The 20,365-nt window shown below is 39.3% G+C and overlaps 1 protein-coding gene across 4 annotated transcripts in view; it reads left to right on the top strand.

Moving 5' to 3' along the window:
- syt1a (synaptotagmin Ia) overlaps positions 1–20,365 on the top strand; it is a 246,624-nt gene that overhangs the window by 87,962 nt on the left and 138,297 nt on the right. For 2 of the 4 annotated variants that reach the window (XM_073867489.1, XM_073867476.1), the window contains exon 2: positions 244–298. The exons of 1 other annotated variant lie outside the window; for it this stretch is intronic. The gene's annotated coding sequence lies outside the window, so the exon portion shown is untranslated. The remainder of the gene's footprint in view (positions 1–243; positions 299–20,365) is intronic. One more of the 4 variants, XM_073867482.1, reaches the window with a different exon arrangement.

Raw genomic sequence — 20,365 nt, 5'->3', positions numbered from 1 at the left:
TTTATGCAGTGTTAAAACAAATTTATCCATAATATTGCTAGTGAATTTTCCAGATATCACCCTAAATAGTTGCATCCTGCTCTTATATTTATTGAAAGTAAATAGCAGCATGGGTCTCTTGGACCCCTGAATAGTTTACTATGCTGCCCTGAGGCTTGGGTGAATGTGTGGTGAAGATGGCCATCTCTATAGTCAGTCTGAGCCACTGTTGTGCTAATGTGATCTTTTCTCCTCTCTTTCCAGTGAGCACAAAGGAAGAACCAGAGAAGAAAGGACGATACAGCTGCGCGGCCCGTAGGTACTGAGCTTTTTGTTCTTAAGAATCTTATCAGCATAATGTTTTGTCGTTTATATTCGGCAGTACACTGGAGATAAACTATGCAATGGTAGATATGTCATTCGGCGAACAGCAAGAACAGTGGTTTTCCTGGAATTTATGATGAGGCTATTATATACCGCACACCTTGTTTATAATATACAGCACAGTATCACAGTTGATAAATGTTTAGCATAAATCACAAATCGCAGTTCAGTTGCTAACAATACAATGTTTAAAATGTTGTCATCTTACTTCCTAACTAATTTGCATTCATAAAGACAACAAAAATGACTCTTACTCTTATAGTACAGCGGCAGTATTGGTAAGCAGGAGGGTGGCTCTACTATTCAAATGATAAGTTGTTAAAGGGACACTCCACTTTCTTTTTGAAAATAGCCTCATTGTCCAGCTTCCCTAGAGTTAAATATTTGATTTTTACTGTTTTGGAATCCATTCAGCTGATCTCTGGTGGTACCACTTTTAGCATAGCTTAGCACAATCCATTGAATCTGATTAGACCATTAGCATTGTGCTAAAAAATAACCAAAGAGTTTCAATATTTTTCCTATTTCTAACTCTTCTTTAGTTACATTGAGGCTGTTTACACTTGGCATTAACATGTGTTTTCATTGATCGGATCACAAGTGGACGACGTTAATGCCAGGTGTAAACGGTGTTCAAAACGTTTTGAGCTCGTCCACTTTCGACCACATTCAGAGGTAGTCGAAACCACTTTCGATCGGATCGCTTTGGAGTTGTGGAATGCACATGTGGTTGAATGCGTTCGAACAGCCACATGCGACCGCCTTCTCTCCGCCCATTTATCTAATCTGAGGTATTAAACACAAGTTTTACGTCTTTTTTGACTGGCGTGAACATTCGGTGAACAGCGCTATTTTTAGCCTTTCATTGATAAAACTAAGCGGCTGATCTCCGTAGTTTCGTTTTGAAAGCGTGTGAAAGTTGCGCGATCCTATTTCATCAATTGCGCTGAAAATTCAAAGAAAGCTCTTACATACTCATGTACAAAACACTGTGCAGCATGTTTACTTGCTAAACAAACAGTGCACTCCGACATAATATTAGTTTGCGTCCATATAAACTCATAATTACTCCCGCTCAGGATTGAATGACAGCAGAGAGACTCGCCCACCGTCTCACAGACCACCCCCTCATAGTATTCAGTACAGAAGCGGTCGAAAGTGGACAAAAGAGACGGATTTAAATACCAGGTGTAAACGTAATGTGTCTCTCTCGTCCACTTGTGATCCGATCGATGAAAACCAGAAAACAAGTGTAAACAGCCCCATTGTGTACTAGACCGACAGAAAATTAAAAGTTGTGATTTTCTAGGCAGATATGGCTAGGAACTATACTCTCATTCTTGCGTAATAACCCAGGACTATGCTGCCGTACCATGGCTGCAGGAGGCGCAATGATATTACGCAGCAGCCGAATGTAGTCCCCTTGGTAACTTTCAATAGCGGAGGACTATTTTCGCGCATTGAGCAATATTATTGCGAGTCAAGTTTTAAATAGGAAAAAAAAATCTAATCTCTTTGGTTATTTTTGAACGTAATGCTAGTGGTCTAATCAGATTCAATGGATTATGCTAAGCTATGCTAAGTGGTAGCGCCAGACCCGGAGATCAAATGAATGGATTCCAAAACGTAAAAAATCAAATGTTTTACTCTAGTGGGGCTGGAAAATGAGCATATTTTTTAAAAAAATGTCCCTTTAAAGTAGCAATGCTAACAAAATTGTTTCATTTTAGGTTTTTAATGATTCAACCCCACCCACAACCAAGCTAAGACCACAGTTAGGTCATAATTTCTATTATACATTTTACATAATTAATAACCGTACATTCATTATGAACAATAAAGTTGGTGTTATTGTCTTACTAAAGGTATAATAAAGGCAATAAAGATGATTGTCTTATTAAAAACAGTGTATGATTTTGGGATAGATAACAGTAAACGAGGAGGGGAGAAGCAGCACCTTTTTTGCAATATAAAGAAGCTGAGGATTTCCAGTTGGACTAAAGTTAAGTTGGACTTCACAGTTTAGTATCTGACTTCGGTTTTCAGTCAGACGTGTCAGGGTTGTCTAGAGAAACAAGTAATTAATGCTTGTACTGCTACTTTGCTGAGCTGCGTGTTTGTCTCTCTTGACAAATGGAGCTCCTGGATCCTGTCTCAGCTGTCATTTATGATTGATGCACTCGGTTCGCCTCCGTCCGGGTTTCTTGAATTCGGTACCTCCCTTTCTCCATCCGGTTGTTCAGCCTCATCCTATTAGGCACAGTATTAATCACCGGCAGTGCGGCTAATTGCTTCATAATCCCACCCCCTGAGCCGTACAGTGTGTCGTGAGAAGTCACCTCCAAATCCCACCCCTTTCCTTGCCGTCTCCGTATCTCTGCCTCTGTTTGTTTTTTGATAGAAGTGCATTACGCACAATTCCCCTTCTGCCCTAATCCACTTCGATTTCCTCGAGAGATAATCGTACCGGTCTCTCGCCATTAAAACTGCAGAGCTCCACACATGCTGATGAAAAATGCAAAGAGCCTGGCCGGATTTGTCAGAAAGGCCATCCAGGGGTGAATGGGAAAGCAGAGGTGAACCATGAACACTAAACCTTACCAAAGTCTTTTTAAGGAAGTTGTGTCACTGCGCCGCCTTGTTTGCAACCAACAAAGTTCTGTGGTATAGTCACCGTATATTTTGCTCATTTATTCGTGTCATTGTCACGAAACTCCGCTTTTTTCCATGTCCGTACCACAGACTTTCTTTTTCGTGTCAGTTTCACGTTTTCACGTTTTGGTTACTCAACAGTTTTTGCTATTTTTAAATAGATTTGGGGTTTGGGTTTAGGATGTCACTTTAACTATTGGTTTATACGATTTTTTTCTGGATTTTGAAACAATTGTCGCCTGTCGTTAGGGTTAGAGTTGGGTTAGGATGTCATTTTATGTAACAGAAAGTCGACGATTCAGGTAATTATATTTTTAAGGAGGAAAGACACAGTCTCGTCAGTTCTCTCACAGCGGCCGCAATGATCTCTTGCCGTCAAATTTATTATTGTGCAAGCCTGATGTGCTCGTGCTCGCTCCACTGGTACAGCGGATGCTTTCGCCGAGAAGTTAGACAGAAAGAAACAGAAACTAAAGTGAGGCAAAGCAATGAGCAGGTACGTCCGACAAGAACTTTGACGTTGTTTTAGTACCAAAAAGAGGATCTTTTTCCGGATCTTATCCCTTCTGAAAGAGTTTTTAGCCCAGGGGGAAACATTGGCTGTGTTTAAATAACCACACTTGCTGTCTTTGCACTTGACCACTTACATTACGTTTTCCTTTATTAGGCTCATGTGTAGTGGGCGTGAAGATTAAGCGTGCATGTAGATTTAGTCACCCGACGGACGTTCACGCCGCCAGCGAAAGCGTCAAAAAACACTCGAATGCCTTCGCTGGAATCCTCTCAAGCGGAGGTTTTTGCAGAATGTCTCCGCCTTGCATTTGGTTGCCGCCGAACCACGTCATAGCTCATTACCATAAAGTAATGTTAATCCATGTCTACTTAAAATTTATATTAAATTTTTTTCTTTAAATTAAATGAATACATAATAACTCTACAATTAACATTAACTGAATTTAAAGATTATGTACACTTATCTGAAACTTTCAGAAGCATAATTCTTTGCACCTGTAAAAACTAATGGTAGCCTCTTATGGAACGGCTGAAATTCCACAAGGGGGCGTATTTGTTCCTCAGACGTTGCACAATAAACGTGACATCCGAATATATTCATTATAAATCGTGAATGAAAAATGCGATTCGAACGAATGTCTGTTAGTGAACTAATTGTATGCACTATTTATGTCGTAATTCGGTCAGAAACGTCAAGATTGTGAGATAAACAAATCGTTTTGGATTAAAAGGTTTGGATATTCCATTTCCTTGGACTTTTGGGGATTTATGAACAATTTGCTTTGGACAATTTCACCGAAGCGGATAAAGGGAAGATTTTGAAGTTAAGTAAATATCCTAAATCGGCGCCGCCCGGTTCAGGTAACTAACAACTAGATTACAGTTTTATGACTGCTAAAAATCATATACTTTGTGTGTGCACTTAATGGAATCCCGAAAGTCTAAGCTTTACAACGATGTGCCGCATGACCGTATATTTGAAGATTTAATGCTTCAAAGTTACAATGACGTAATGCAGCCTCACGTGCAAGGGAGGGGGTGTACCGTGTACGGCACAGTATTCCTTATCAGGTTAAACTAATGTTCAGGGGTTGTACATCTTTAAAATTAACAAAGTTCTTGAGAATCGTAAGAGAATTTTATACAAAAGCGTGCAGCTCTAACGTTTTATTGTGTCATATAAAAGACCCTAACTGGACCTTTAAAGGGGCAATAAGTAGGATTTACCCCATCTAGTGGTGAAATTGTATTTTGCATTAAAACGAACATTCCAAATGCGTGTTGCAACTACGGTAGCCATTATGTAATCACTGATCTCCTTGTCCGTTGCTATTGGTTCACATGTTCTGAATGAAAACGCGTTGTGGAAACGGGTTTGGTAGGTTAGTGCTTTTTGTCCCTCTCTGCTATTATAGTAAATCAATATGGTGGAACGATATGGAAGGAAGATATTCAAAATATGCATGGTTTAGATTTTAAATGCAATTTTTACAGAGGCCGAAGGGTGTATTTGTTTATCCTAGATTTGGCTTTGGATAGTTGTATCATCATGAAAAACAACACTGCGTAGAGCATAGATGAATTATGGGAAATAAACTCAAGCTTGAACATTGGGATCAATCAGGCGACCTTGGCGCTTGATTTTTTATTTATAGCTTCTCTGGGGATAGATGACATCTTTTCTCTTTTTGAGAGTGAACAAGCATACATTTTGAGATGGCATCTTGTCGGGTGCTCATTTTTGATGGGTTAGATTGACAAGCCACTTAACCAGCCCTCGCTAATCAGAACTCCCATGTGGAGAGCAAAGCCCCAGGAAACTCATTTAAAAACGTCGGACATATTGTTATGCAAAGCACATCAACATTAATAGAGAACAATCAAGAAAATCAATCAATCTGTGAAAATAATCAAGTTGTCGCCACGATCAAAGGCACCCTTAGCGTTTTTTTTTTATCTCTATACACATATGGCACCCAATTATGGATCAAAATCATTTGGAGATGTGTGAAATCCAATAATGGAGGTGAAGAGCATTTTGGCTAGGTAATATTTGGATATTTGGAGCTTTTACTTTGCTGTTAGCAAGCAACGGGCTTGGCCTTCTGTTCAATAACAAGGCGAGGATCATCTCTCACTTGAATGCATTAGGGGCATTTTGTACATGCTTTTAGGACTCTCTTTGCTGTCTTTCCTCGCTCTCTCTCTCTCTTTTTCACACTTTAAATAGGATATTACCATTACTACTCCGTCTCCCTCATTTTCTAGCCAGATAAAGCTGTTTTTAAGGCCTGCACCTAACAGCACCGGCTATGCACAATGTTCCTCCTTTAATCCATCACATTATGCTATTTCATTTCTTCTCTAATTCGCTAATCAGCGAAGCGCCCGCGCTGATACGACCACGGTTACACCAGAAGCAATTTCACATCTCCGGTTCGTCCGTTCCGATTTCTGCTCGCCGAATTCTCAGATTGTTCTTTTAATAACCTTGTCATGGATGTATCACAGCTTTTGTCACATGACTCACATTAGTGCGTCAGACCATTCAGGGGAAATTAAGGGGCAGAGTCTTGCATACCACCATCTTATCAATAGTTGACAGATGAGATAGACACATGCCTGGGGTGTATTTACTGTCGATGCATTTCATGGTGAGCAGTTAATCCTGCTTATGTGACCGCTAATAAGGAATTAGACATAAAATGTTGCAGCTAACAGTACATGAGGGATTATTTCTAGTGAAACCCGTAATGTTTGGAGACTGTTGGGAATGCTTTATATAATGGAATTAAGGCTGAAGTATGGTCCACTTTATACGCGGATACGCATGACGCAATTTCGTCTTTAGGAGAGTGCGCATGTAGGTCGCGTATGCGTGTACAGGAAAATGTAGTATGTAGCCCAGAAGAACCATTGCATTTTGTCGCAATGCGCATGCACACGTACAAATCAAATAAACTATACTTTGTAAGACTGTGCGTTCGACCGTGCGTGTACATTTGCGAACATGTTAAAAACATACTATACTCTGGCTTTATATTATACTACAAATCAAGGTTTACGCCCAAGGAATATTAAGGGGCTTGGGTAGGCCTTTCACACGTGGCAGATCGCCCAGTAGTTTTACACACCATCTGGGGTTGCAAGCATGCCACGCTGTACAACCAAGATGACATTATTTACTAAACAAAGGTTCAAATGTGCTCAGGCTGTTTATAGACGTGGGAGGAAAGACCTATTTAGGAAGCACATTACACATTTCTAGACATATCACAGTACTACACGTCAAAATTAACCCACATAATAGGCTAAACATATCATTGGACTGCAACAGTGGGTGTAAACAAAGACTATAGATATTAAAGCAATAATACCCCAAATAACTCCATGATCACCATTAAGCATTCCGAGATAGATCTTGTTTCAGATAAACACAATCAAAGATATATTAAAAATGTTCTCGCTTTTCCAAGCTTTATAACGATAGTAAACAGGGATCAGGGAACAACTTCTTACTTTCAAGCCCCAAAAAGTGCATCCATCTTTCACAGATGTAACCACATGGCTCCAGGGTGTTAATAAAGGTCTTCTGAGGGTAATCGATGTAAAAATAAAATATTTAAAACTTTACAAACGAAAAGAAATAGCTTTATTATTCATTCAAATAATTTTAAATAGAGTTTTATGTCTAGTCTGAGATATTCATACACACTTAAATCTCTACCCGCCAGTGTGGCAAAAAGTTAATTTTGCACAGTACGGAGACTGGGAGGTCTGCTTCATATTTTAATTATGTTCATCACACTTTCTTTTTTCACTCGATCTCGTGTTATCATACAATAGAGCAGTGATGCTGTTCTTGTCACAGACACGTTTTACATCTCTTTATAATTAGAACAGAAACCTAACATGGCTGTTCAGACAGATGCTAACAGTATCACTTTCCATGGCAGTTTCTCCATGGTAACAGAGCCATGTGATGATTATTCCTCTGTCTGTCAGTGAAGTGGAGCCAGTGAGGGGCATACAAGAGCGTTCAAAGGTCTCACGTTTGCTCTATCATGCTGCTGACTTCAGGTCAGCTGATCTACCTTTACATGCTCTTTCTCATGCCCTTTAACATGAGAGGTCAGGCAGAGGCTGGACTTTTTTTAATGCAAGCTACAAACCACTGAGCTTGTTTGCTTTACTGTCATCACATTCTGATCTCAGAAGAGACAGACTGATGCTTTGGGAATGCTTTCCATTAGTATCTCAAAGGTACAATGGCAGCTAAAAAATATTTCAAATCAGCATATATATTTTATGTTACTTTAAAAGAACAGTAAGAAGGGTTTTAAGTGTTTTATTAATCAAAATCAATTTCTTTATTCATAAATATGTCCCCGTTGGTGTCAAATGACCTCTGCCAGTGATCTGACTTTTCTTTGTAAGCTTAGAATTTCTTCTCTTTACTTACATTGAACGGGTAAGTCCTAGAAGGCTTCCATGTCGTTACGCCATACTGATAAACTAATGAATGTGAAATGCCTCCACATCCAAAAGCCAGAGGACGCTCTCGTGTAGAAACGCCATTTGTGCCGCAGAAGAAGTAGCATACCAAACACTATTCCAGGAAATGTCTAAAGGGATATTTATATTGCTGTTCTTCATTCAGAACACGTGAACCAGCTGAAACGGACACAAAGATCAGTGATTACATAACGGCTACCGTAGTTGCAACACGCATTTGGAAAAGCGAGGTGCTAGAGAGCACTATTCATTTGATTGCAAAATACAATTAATTAATTAATTGACATAATTAATTAATTAATTATGTCAATAAATAATAAATAAAAACATAAAATAGTAGATTGAATTGACTAGTAGATTGAAACAAGTTCGGTGTACATGTAGTGTACATATCTATGGCAGTGCCGCACGAAGTCGAACAAGCCTAACGTGTGTGACGTCGTTGCCGTAAAGCAAGTCGTGATTCTCGCAAGATTTGTCAGGGGCGGTTCTCTCAAGCTTGCATTGCTGGTTTTGCTAGCGGCATCCTCCCCGAGCTTCAACAGGAGGATGATTCGCCCTACTATGACTTTGTTTACCACCGAAATAACTTTGAAGCTGTTATATTAAGGTAAAATAACTGCATAGTATGTCTTTAATAACATGTTTAGTCTTCTTCCTATATAACTATATAGCGTCTTTCGAGATGGCTCCTTTACATAGGATCATTATAGGACTTCATGGCAATACAAAGTTTAAAAACACCTGCATTAGATGACACGTTCTCATCACCCTCAAATGGGTTTCCCCATGATACTCTGTTTGTGCCGTTTAAAGGAAGCAGCTGAAAGCAGTGGTCACACGTTTCAGCCAGACCTCTGCAAGGAGAAAAACAAACAAACTGCAGATTACCCATGGGAAGGCAGGAGTCCACCACAATCTGCCTAGACATCAGAGACAATGCACTCCAATGCATGCCCACAAATAAGAATTCTCAAGCCAAATAAACGTGAGTGGCACCTTGACTATCGGCATATGAAAGCGAAAACAAGACGGGATGGAATTTATCCTGAGTCACACACGCAATAAATGCCACTTAAATGAAATGAAGACTAATAGAGTGGCCTATTCCCATCCCCGTGGCAATTACACAATGCCCAGTGTTGCTGATTATTCAGACGGGGCTTATAAATCATAAAGCACACATACTTTGATTCCAATTAGGTTTGTTGTATTGGTATTTTAAGAGACTAGGAAAGATTATAAAGGACGTTATTAAAGTTTTACATCTAAAAATAACATGAGGATTAAGACCTCACACTCGACTCACGTGACTAGTTATTTATCTCCTTCATTGCACTATGACTGCTGTGCTGAGTTGGTCACGATGAATGCCAACAGCCTGTACGGGCTTTGATGTCAAATGCTTGCATTGATCTTCAGAGCTGCCCATCATCCCAGCTCCACTGTAGACTCCTGTTTGTCACAGACACAACTGAATCAATTCAAATCAAATTTGCATTCATGTCCAATGCAAACTAATAAAGACAGGACATTGCATCCTAACACTAGGTTTGTTTGCTTTAAGGAACATATTTTACTGCAGTCTCCATCATTGATTTCCTCAGCTGAGAGTCATCGCATGCATTTTGATGTGTAGAAACATGTCTTGCATCCAACTCATCTGCTGATATATCTGGAAAATGTGTTAGGACCTTATATATCTGTGTATAGGTCCTCTCTTATATAGATTCAAATGGCCTTACCACTTATCCAGGGAGGCGAAATAGAAATAGCAGACCCATGCAGCAAGCTGACCTATGCCGACCTAATCGTTTTAGACACAGTGGCAAAGCTCAAATATTTCTGGATGTTGCATTAGAGGGATCAAAGCAAGTGCATCTTAATCTGTTGTTGAACTGCATGAAATATCTAGGGCAGGATTTTTCTCAAATTGAGCAAAGATCTGCAGTGAGTCATGCACATCCTTGCGGGTTCCTGGCACTGTCAGAGTAGCATCACGTTAATACAAAGTAACATTTGGTTTGTGTAAAATATTCAAAATGGCATAACCGATGAAAAATAACCGGATTTGTGCAGACGAAAGGGTTTTGAGAATTTTAGGTAGGAATTCTGTCATCTAAATCTTTTTATTTAATGCTACGCATGTGGCAGCTCTGGGATTAGGTCTGTGCTTTTTTATTTATTCATAGACTGCATTTTCTTACTATATTTGAGGATCAAACCAATTAAACCAGAACATCTATGAAGACCTTCATAAGGAATCAAGATTATTGTATTGTAGATATATTTTCTTGCAAAATGAGTTTCACAGTTGTCACAAAAAACAGTTCTATAGCAATATGATAGCAACGCAAACAAACACAGCCAACCACACTGTCACAACAACCATTCACAGTAAATGTCACTGTATGGAGTAAACAATTTCTTTAAAAAATCTGCTGCTTTACGTCTACTGAAATACAGCATTAAAGAAGAAATAACTAAGGAGGACTAGTGGTCTGCCACAGTGGCGGCCGGTGACTTTTATTTTCGAAGGCGCTCGATGGAAGTTCTTTACAACATGTATGTAGCTTGTCATATGTGTGGTTTCTTTTTTCGAAATATGTGTTCTGCGCACTGAGAGATTTTAGTTTTGTCAAAATAAGTGCCTGCTGCAGACGCGTCTAAAGGGTTTATGATAAAAGTGACACTCGCGCTTGCCAGATACTTACATAATCTCATGCGTATTCAGAGTCTACTGTTAAGGGAGTGTCTTCCATTTATTTTGTGAACGTGAGCGTCTCTTTTATCATAAACGGTTTTGACGCATATGCAGCAGACACTTATTTTGACAAAACACGTGATGCACATGATTCACATGACGCAACAAACACATATTTTGAAAACGCAAGCAACACACATGACACTCCGAACACTTATTTTGAATTAGCGCCCCTCGTATGAGCACTCACAAGCCACCACTGGTTTGTCATCTACCAAAGAGTTGCTTTACATCATCACATGAACAAACCATTTCAAACATCTGTGTTTTTAAATTGTATTATAATTGAAAATTGAGACTTACCAGGGTTAGGGGAAAGTTCACAGAAAAATGTGGTCATTATTTACTCCAAACTTTTACAAATGTATTTGTTCTGCTGAACACAAATAAAGATATTTTGAAAAATGTTATTAACCAAAGTGATTTGGGGCACCATTCACTTCCATGGTATTATAACTTTTTTCTACAATGGTGCCCCAGATGTTTGGTTACAAACATTCTTCAAAATATCTTTTAGAACAACTTGAGGATGAGAAAATGATGACAAAATTTCATTTTTGGATGAACTATCCATTAAGGGGCCAATAACACCAAACACATTTAAAACGCTTGTAAACGCAAGGCGCGCTTTTTATATTGCGAGCAACCACCAAGTCAGCTGTCTTGTAAATAAAATATTGAAGCATGAGCGCACTTTTACTGTCATATTAGCAGAAACTTTAAAAATAGGGCGTTTGCTCTGACCTTGATCGAGGGTGAGAGGTGCACAAACATGCAGGGGAGAGTAAGTGCAGTCCGGTTGTTCCAAATTACCACTACTGGCCTGCCACAAAGGCCTGCCTTTCCCTTATTCGTTTGGAAAATGGAAAGACGCAGATGACGATTGATGTCTTTTCGCTTTTTAACGCTCCTTCAAAAACGGGTGCTGCAGCAGGCGGCAAAAAACGCTAGGCGTTTAGCACGCATAAACACTGCGCATAACGCTCACTGCCTATAGAAAATCATACAAAAAGGCGCATGCAACTCCCATTAACGCATTTGGTGTGATTGGCTTTGTTGATTCATGTGTATGTAACTTGTGATTACTATAGTTCTGACTTATTAACTACTTTGTTATAAGGCCCTATATGTAAAGAAGTTAAGATATTCATCTTTGCTTAGAATGACCTGGCAGCCATTTTGGTTTGTTAATATTTACATTAATGGCACTTGCATAATATTGAAAGAGTTTTATGTTTTATTGTAAGTGGTGACTTGTTAGATTCAAGTTGCTGTGCGGTGACGGCCTCGCTAATTGCACGCAAATTGTGTGTTCAGCAAATTGAACAGGGCAGAGAAATATTTAACCAGTGCATGGGGTGAACTCAATCACACACTAATGCCTCTTAAACCCACTCTTTGCAATCAGAGCTGGCCAATTCTAGAAAAATATTCATAAACTCTCCAATTTGCGGAAATGCTGCATTAACGTGGTCTTTAGCATGGACCTTTAGAGTCAATTACAAGATTTTGTATTGTTTTATATTATATAAATCTAATATTTCCTGTGTTAATGTACGTTTATTGCAGCGTGATATCTATACTGATTTTGTAACTCACATTTCAAGTCATCTTTTTATCATGATTTCCTTTTTTTTTTGGCTGATGCCACACTGTCAGAAATAAAGGTACAAAAGCTGTCACTTGGGCAGTACCCTTTAAAAAGGTCCTAATGTGTAACATTTTGGTACAAATATGTGTCTTGGAACTACCAATATGTACCTTTGAAGTACTAATATGCACTCTTTGCGTACAAAGGTGTACCGTTTTGAAAGGGTACTGTCCCAGTGACAACTTTTGTACCTTTATTTCTGAGTGCACATTTGGTTAATGTTAAATATGTTTTATTGTGTTAAGCTAAATGTTTACATTTATGCATTTAGTAGATGCTTCATCCAAAGTGATTTACACTTCATTCATGGCATACATTTTGTATGCGTGTTTCCTGGGAATTAAACCAATGGACTTTGTGCTGTTAACACAATCATTTGAGTTAGAAAAAATCGTACAGTTTTTTACAGATATGTAGTGTTTTTTTTTTAAAGTGATCTCTGCTATCTGTGGTACAGTAACAGCATGATCCTCATTCAATATGATGCGGGATTCTTCTCAGGTTGGACTAAAGCCGCCTGAGCCAAAAAGCCCAGATGCTTATTAAATGCTGCTTTGGCTCACGGTCGGTTTTAAATTGAACATGTGAGCATAATTCTGGAAGTCTGTTTGTTGTGTTCAAACACAGACCGTCCGTCTGCCATCGTACATATGAGATCAAGCCTTCATAGCAGCCCACCCACATTTACAAGTTAAGGGTATCCCTTTGGTTAAGTGTTAAAAATTACAAATATTTTTGTTTAAGTAAAAAAGGGTAATGCCTCGTTCACATTACAAGTGACACAAAGCGTTAAATCCCAACAAGCGAAAGGAAAAAGTTGAAAAACATTTATGTAAATGATAAGCCACTTTTGGGAGCAACTAACAATGGGAGTAAAGCTTCAAGTCATCCATCTTTCAACAGTTACCGCAGTGGAGGGTTATAAATGTCTCATTTGTTACAAATGTTACTGTGACAAGTAGGGCTGGGTATTGGCAAGGACTTCACGATACATATCACGATACATGTGCCATGATACAATGTGTCACGATACGATACGGTACATTACGCTGCATGCTGCGATACATGGCAATGCTTTTTCTTTTTTTATCAAAAATGTAAAAAAAAAACAGAGCAGATTTTTTTTTAAAGCCAAAGTGCGTCCACGCGAAAGCTGCAGGTGTTTTTAAATTTTTTGCCATTTTTTCACTCACGCTAACTTCTGAGACATTGGCCGTATATAACAGACAACTGGACAGCAATAACTACAGCAGCGGTGGAGGAGTTGTTTGACGCACACAGAGGGATTATTATTAGTTTTTTTTTAATATTGATAGTAGAGATTGAAATTTCGATATACTATCATGGAAAAAAGTATCACGATAGTTAGCTGTATAGATATTTTTGCACAGACCTAGTGATAAGAAGAATAAGGAATGATCTCTCATTAAAGAAGGGTGTATTTATGTTTTATAAAGGATTTAAGTGAAACATCTGGCGCAATGTTTATAAATAACTCTACAAATTAACTTCTGGATGTGCCATACAGTCTAGAGTGCAAAAGACTAAAAACTGTCAAAAGAATTTCTCCAGGCATCACAGACAGTTATATAAGTACTCATTGCACAAGCCTAGCACGATTTTTGCGAGCAAATCCCCTTAGAAAATCCACAGTCTGCAGGATAGTACATAAAATGACGGGGGAGGTTGCTAACACGTCATAGGAGGAACCTCAGAAGTAAGCCGTAAATCAGTGTTAGGCGTGCTTGTAATAAAAACAGACACGGGTAAATGAGTATCGTGATTTTGCGATCCAAGAACATTGTCATCTATTTAGGGTACCAAAAAGATATCTTGATAAGTAGGTTTGTGTATTCTAATGGGTTCCTTAACTTGTAAGGGGCTAATTTGACCACCTTCATACATCGATGTGCTCAATTCAGAGGATCATAACTGCATAATCTACGCCCCCATCATATCTAATGCTAAACGTCATCGTTAGAGTTTCTAGAGCCGACTTAAAAGAGGTTGCTAAGGAACAAAAAAGCTACTCCAGAATGTGTAGTTATTTCTGATTTCCACGTCACAGCTTTTCACACCTCCAAAAACAATGGCAGAGAATGTGGAGAAGAGACAAAAAGGAGATGTTGCCATGGAGCTTTAAATGGAGTGAGTATATTAACATTACCAGTATGAGATGGAGACCATATAAACAATAACTCAGTTTCAAAAAAATCATATTATCTGCTAGAGTACATCCTTCCTACAATTCCACCTTTCTCTAGTTTTTTCTCTTTTTCACTTTTCCTCTCCCAAAGGGAGTAGCATATTGGAAATGTCAACCTTTTTCTGCACTGGCTCTTTGCCTTGGGGCATATTACAATGTCCAGGTCACACCATTACCCTAGAGATGCTGAATAAAGCATTTTAGCATCATCCTGTACTTACAGTGAGCCAGCTGGAACAGATACAGAGAAAGAGAGAGAATGTTCCAGAGATTGACATTGAATCAGAAAAGGCCAAAAGTGGATATTGGGTAGATACAAAATCTGAAATGTCTCGTCTCAGGATAGTTTTCACTTAATAATGCAGTTAGTTCTGGTACTATTATCTAATGTTAATTTAACAATATTTATATGCCATAGAATGTTAGGGACCAATCACACAGAACGTGTTTATGGCAGTGGCAGGCGCCTTTTTTGAATGGTTTTCTATGGGCAGTGAGCGTTACATGCGTTTTGGCTGCTTCTCGCAAGAACCCCAAAGTGCAGCCTGGACAATGGGGCAGGGCGACATGTTGGGTGGAGCGACACGTGTCGCCCAGCTCACTGGTTATTGGTTTATGATTAAGATGAACAAATATGTTCAAAGCGTCACCCCACACCATTGTCCAGGCTGCACCCTGGGGTTACTTGCTTTAAAATAGGACAACTGCCTCAGTGGTTGCCTAGCAATATAAAAAGCCATGCCCCACTACCCTTATTTAAAGTTAACAAAAAAAATGTGTGGTTCATTTCCAGGTGTTTAAAACACATTTGGTGTGATTGGTTCCTTATAATGCACATGTTAACCCACTAATGCCGAGTTCAGACTGCACGATTTGACTCGCCGACAGGTTTTGAGAAATCGCAGACAAATGCCCGAAATCACAGGCAAATTGATGCTCGTGCACGCGAGTCACAATCACACAGTGTGAATTATAAAAAACGCGTTCTGAGAGATTCGTCAACGAGTCCCGACACCTGTGAGATATTTGGCACCCCGAACTTCGCTGGAAGTTCGGGGTGGAGTCTCTCAAAACATTTCCTCCTTTATAATCTTTATTTCTTCTTCTTTCTGCTGCAAATGAGCGCAGATGCAATTTGTATGGTAAGCTTCTTGCGAGCTACTATTTTTAATAATAATCCCAGTCTCACGTGAGAACTCCGGTCTTGCACACGTGACCTCGCGTTGTTTCCTTCGCGTCACTTTTCGCGTATGTTTGGTTGTGAGATGTAGTTTGCGGAGCGGGACAAAGTAATCGGCGATTCTTCTTACAGTAAAGTCATGCAGTATGAAAACTTCTGTCGCCAATCCATCATGCAGTCTGAAACAGCAGTGACTGAACACTTCCCCAGATAATCACGCAGTGTGAAACCACAGGTGACCCAACTAGTTTGAAAATCATGCAGTCTGAACTCAGCATAAGGCTACGTTTAGACAGAAACGATCTGAAGAGAAAACGCAAAAGTCCCGTTGCATTATCACTTTTTTTCCGCGTTTATACAAGCATTTTTTGGGGGAAATCGGCATGCATATGGTGACGTAAAAGTGTGTCATATTCTATGTAGTATGCACTCCAGGCGGCTAGGTGGCAATGTGAAGCACTGACACACAACAACACCAAGTCCACGCGCCTGAGTATAACCTTCCTTGTTCTCCCAGGTCTCGTCCAAAGTCGTCTGGTTTGCCTCCAACGAATTGGCGAATCAACAATTTGATAGAGATAATTAATGCACCTTCTCTGACCAGTAATACTAGGTGTGAATATTTCGTACAACTGCTGGAAAGACTCTTGTATATTTACCAAAGCTGCTATGGCAACTTGATGGTCCGACGTTTGGAAATAATTCAACATGTTTGTTGTTAATTGAATGAACTGGTGCATGCCTATGAAGTTAACGCGTCTGATGAGAGCCACCATGAGAAGACTTTTGCGTTTTTACCCTTTAGACGGAAACGCAATGGTAGATCCTTTTTAAGATTTCCACTCTGGAAGATGGTTTCACTTTTTTGTGTTTTTAAACCCACAAAACACGGTCGCCGTGTAAACGAAAAGCACATCCAATAAAATATTTTTACGTTTTACCCTCAGGCGTTCACCCATAAATGTAAATCCTGTCATCATTTACTCTCCCTCATGTTGTTTTAAACCTGTATGAGTTTTTTATTCTATTGAACAAAAAAAAATGATACAGTTGACGGTATCCATTAACTTCCATAGTATTTTTTTTTACTATGGGCATCAGTGGGTACCGTCAACTGTGCACTTACCATCATTTATCAAAACATTTTCTTTTTTGTTCAACAGAATAAAGAAACTCATACAACATAAGGGTGAGTGTGCTGTAAGACCTGCTGAGCCAAATATCCCTCACCAAAAGACAGGGTATCAGCAGGAAGTAAACACGCCAGAGTAAATCTTTTCACAAGCACACTGAAGAACACTCTCTGGATGTATGGTTGTATTCAGAGGCAGACAAGTGACTTGGCCATGTCCCCTTGTAACCGGGTTTACTCTGCTGTGCCCCGTGCACAGCGTTTTATGTTCACTGTAGTTACCTCACAGTGGGTCACAAGCCCATGTCTTTTTCCGCAAAGCTCACCATGCAATAAACACAATCTGTCTCTCTCCAGTCCCCAGTTGGTAAGGCAGCATAGGGACACACCTGTAAAGGCCCGCATTTTGAGATGAAAAGAAGACAGATACCTGCAGGGCATCCATTCTCTATAATGACCAGCACATGAAAGTCTCGGTAACTCACCTAGGCCCCTGAGTGAAGCTTTTAGTGAATATAGGTTTTTGCTTTTATCCTTTCCTTGGATAAACAGAGAGGAAAACAACATGAACAATTTGGGGGCAGCAATCTGGTTTTATGAAAAAATCTATAATGTTGAGAGTCTTTTTGTGATGCTGTTGCATGTTGCGTGGGTTTAGTACTGCCCGTAATGAAAGCGTACAAGAACACAGTGTCTATGTATTGGAGCGCATAACATTCGGTAAGAGTTCACTTGACCTTCTTACAGTAAGTGAGGGTAAATTGATACCATGTCATTTATGACAAGCAATTTATTTGACTACTAACAACAAACAATGCACTAGAGACGTTATTTTGTGGAACACAATGACCTACAGTAGAAAAAAATATGTATTGCTCAGATGTTGCTTTAGACACAGTAGACTTATTTCTTTTCAAGTATTGGGTACATTGTGTGAAAATATAACTTTGATTTCTTTAATATAGATCAGTAACACATTTTTTTTTCATGCAAATGTTTTTCTCTTAATTGACAAGATAATTTGTCAATGGCGGGGAAGGAGTTAATATGAATAGTCCTCCTCCTAATCTTGCTGGTCACTAATGAACAGGTGCTAATTGATTTGCTCGTATCTTGTTTATCTGCTACTGCCACTTTTATTATATGTACTTGGCAAGAGGGAAAGCAGATGCATCTATAGCAAAGATGCAAAATCAATATACATGTTTCCTACATTCTGTAGGCCTTTCTCACGTCCCCTGATCTTCTCCAATAAGGTAGAGAGGTGGAAAATGGCACTGCTAGCTCCCAGCTAAATGATGCCACTCATGCTATGCTTGTGCAGTATGGGTCCATCCCTGCCGTCGCCATGGAGACCTCCTTACTGCCCTAATTGGAAAGGCTTGCCCACACACATACACAAATGCCTCAGTGGAAACACTTGACTATTTTTGCACACAGGTTTGCACACATTATGCTTTCTCACAGATATGTAGGCATCTGTTTGACACCTGTGCTGGACCGTGAAGGCCCCTTATGATCAGCAGACCACTTCAAAGTTGCCTCCGAGAGGCTATTTTAACCTTGCTTTAGTACATAATGCGCATACACACACCATGGTCAAGGTATTGCGAAGGCCTTATTCTGTCATTTAAAATGAATAAATTATTATTTACCTCATGCAGCAGACACTTAGAAAAGGAAATATTTGAAAACTACGTACAAGCGTACAATCTGAAGTAGCCCTGTAATTGAACCATATCTGACGTGCCACAGTGATCTCAGTCAGCTAATTTTGTACTGAGAGTTGGTGATGTCATCAAATTTCGTAAACTGTTAATATGACGTACGCTTCCTCATTTGTGTAAAAGAAGAGAGCTTGTGTATTGGCTGTGAAATTGGCCATGCAGCTGAGCTCTTTTCTGCCCAAACCCATGGATAATGATGCTTGAGATGAAACGAAGAAGAAAAATGGTGAACGTGTCCAGCTCCTGCTCCACTGCATTTACATATCTTTTATAAAAGTACACAACTACAGAAGGTCTGGTAATCTTCGTCTCTCTTCTGAATTCAGTTTTCCCTCTTTCTCTCACAATGTAATTCAGTTCTGGCCACCATACTGTCATAATTCATCAGCATCCAAGCTTTATTTCCCCACATTCATATTATTTTTAACCATACATATCATTTACTGCTCAAATCCTGTACAGTAGGTTAGTTCATCTCACAGCAAAATAAAAGTAACTACATATCGCTTTCACAGCTAAAGCTAAGGAGCCTCAGCGGGGACAGGGAAATAGTTGTAATGTTGGTAGGCAGTGAGAATCTGCCATCCTTGGACATTACACAGTCCACATTCAGACATCCAAGATCTACTGAACCATAAAGCTTGTCTCCCCCAACAACATCACTACTTTGTGTGGTCCTCACAGCACCCCTGACCCCTTTTGCCAGGGGCAAACCAATCCGCCGAAGATTATTTGACACCATCCTGCTTAATCTTTGTACTGTCTGATGGTGACCCTGTTCATATAAGGTTGGATGTAGTGGTCAAAGCATTTAGTCAGTGAATGCAGACACTAAATTTGACTCAAATGGTTTTGTTCCTGCCGAGCTTTGGTTGTTTTGGCAATAGGCAGGCGATTTAGGCAGAAGGTTGGAACAGTCGCCTCCCTGTTTTACCTTCTGCCAGGTGGTTTGGAAATGCTTACTGTTACCCAGTTGTGTTCCAGCACCCCCTCCCTTCCACCCAGACTGGTGTCTCCATGAAGAGATTCTGCATGCAGACTTACACAATTGGAGGAACAAGAAAGGGATGGTGGTTCACTACAGTATTTACACTTTTGACTCATCTACTTAAAGTCGCAATGAAATTGAAATGAAAAACTATATATATATATATATATATATATATATATATATATATATATATATATATATATATATATATATATATATATATATATATATATATATATATATATATAGTTTTTCATTTTATTCGGATATACGTCATTACGGGGAAAATAAGGCAATCGCTACTTCTGTTTCATGGCGACTTTAACAATTTCTTATTTATACTTTAGTTGTTTCTGCAGATTTAGCTAAGAAAATGTTTATCAAAAGCAGCCATGGGTTAACTAATAAGTATCAGTGATAGATGCAAGGTGCATCTCTCATTTATGTGCTCCACCAGTCTTATCATTGTTTGTGAGTTTTTTAAAGACCGATCATTCATTAGGAGTCCATTTATAAGCCTCCGCTATTCTTTTACAGGAACACATTCATTTGTCTTTAATGGATGTGGCTGAGTGATAAATCAGTGACACGTTTTATTGGGCCATGTAGCCCATGTGTTTACAGCATCACTTCATTTTCTATGCCCTTTTTCTCGTTTCATATTAGGAGCT

The sequence above is a fragment of the Misgurnus anguillicaudatus genome, chromosome 1, assembly GCF_027580225.2.
Source record: "Misgurnus anguillicaudatus chromosome 1, ASM2758022v2, whole genome shotgun sequence".
NCBI classification, from domain to species: domain Eukaryota; kingdom Metazoa; phylum Chordata; class Actinopteri; order Cypriniformes; family Cobitidae; genus Misgurnus; species Misgurnus anguillicaudatus.
Note: the sequence above shows the minus strand (reverse complement) of the source record. Positions and strands in the feature narration are given on the sequence as shown.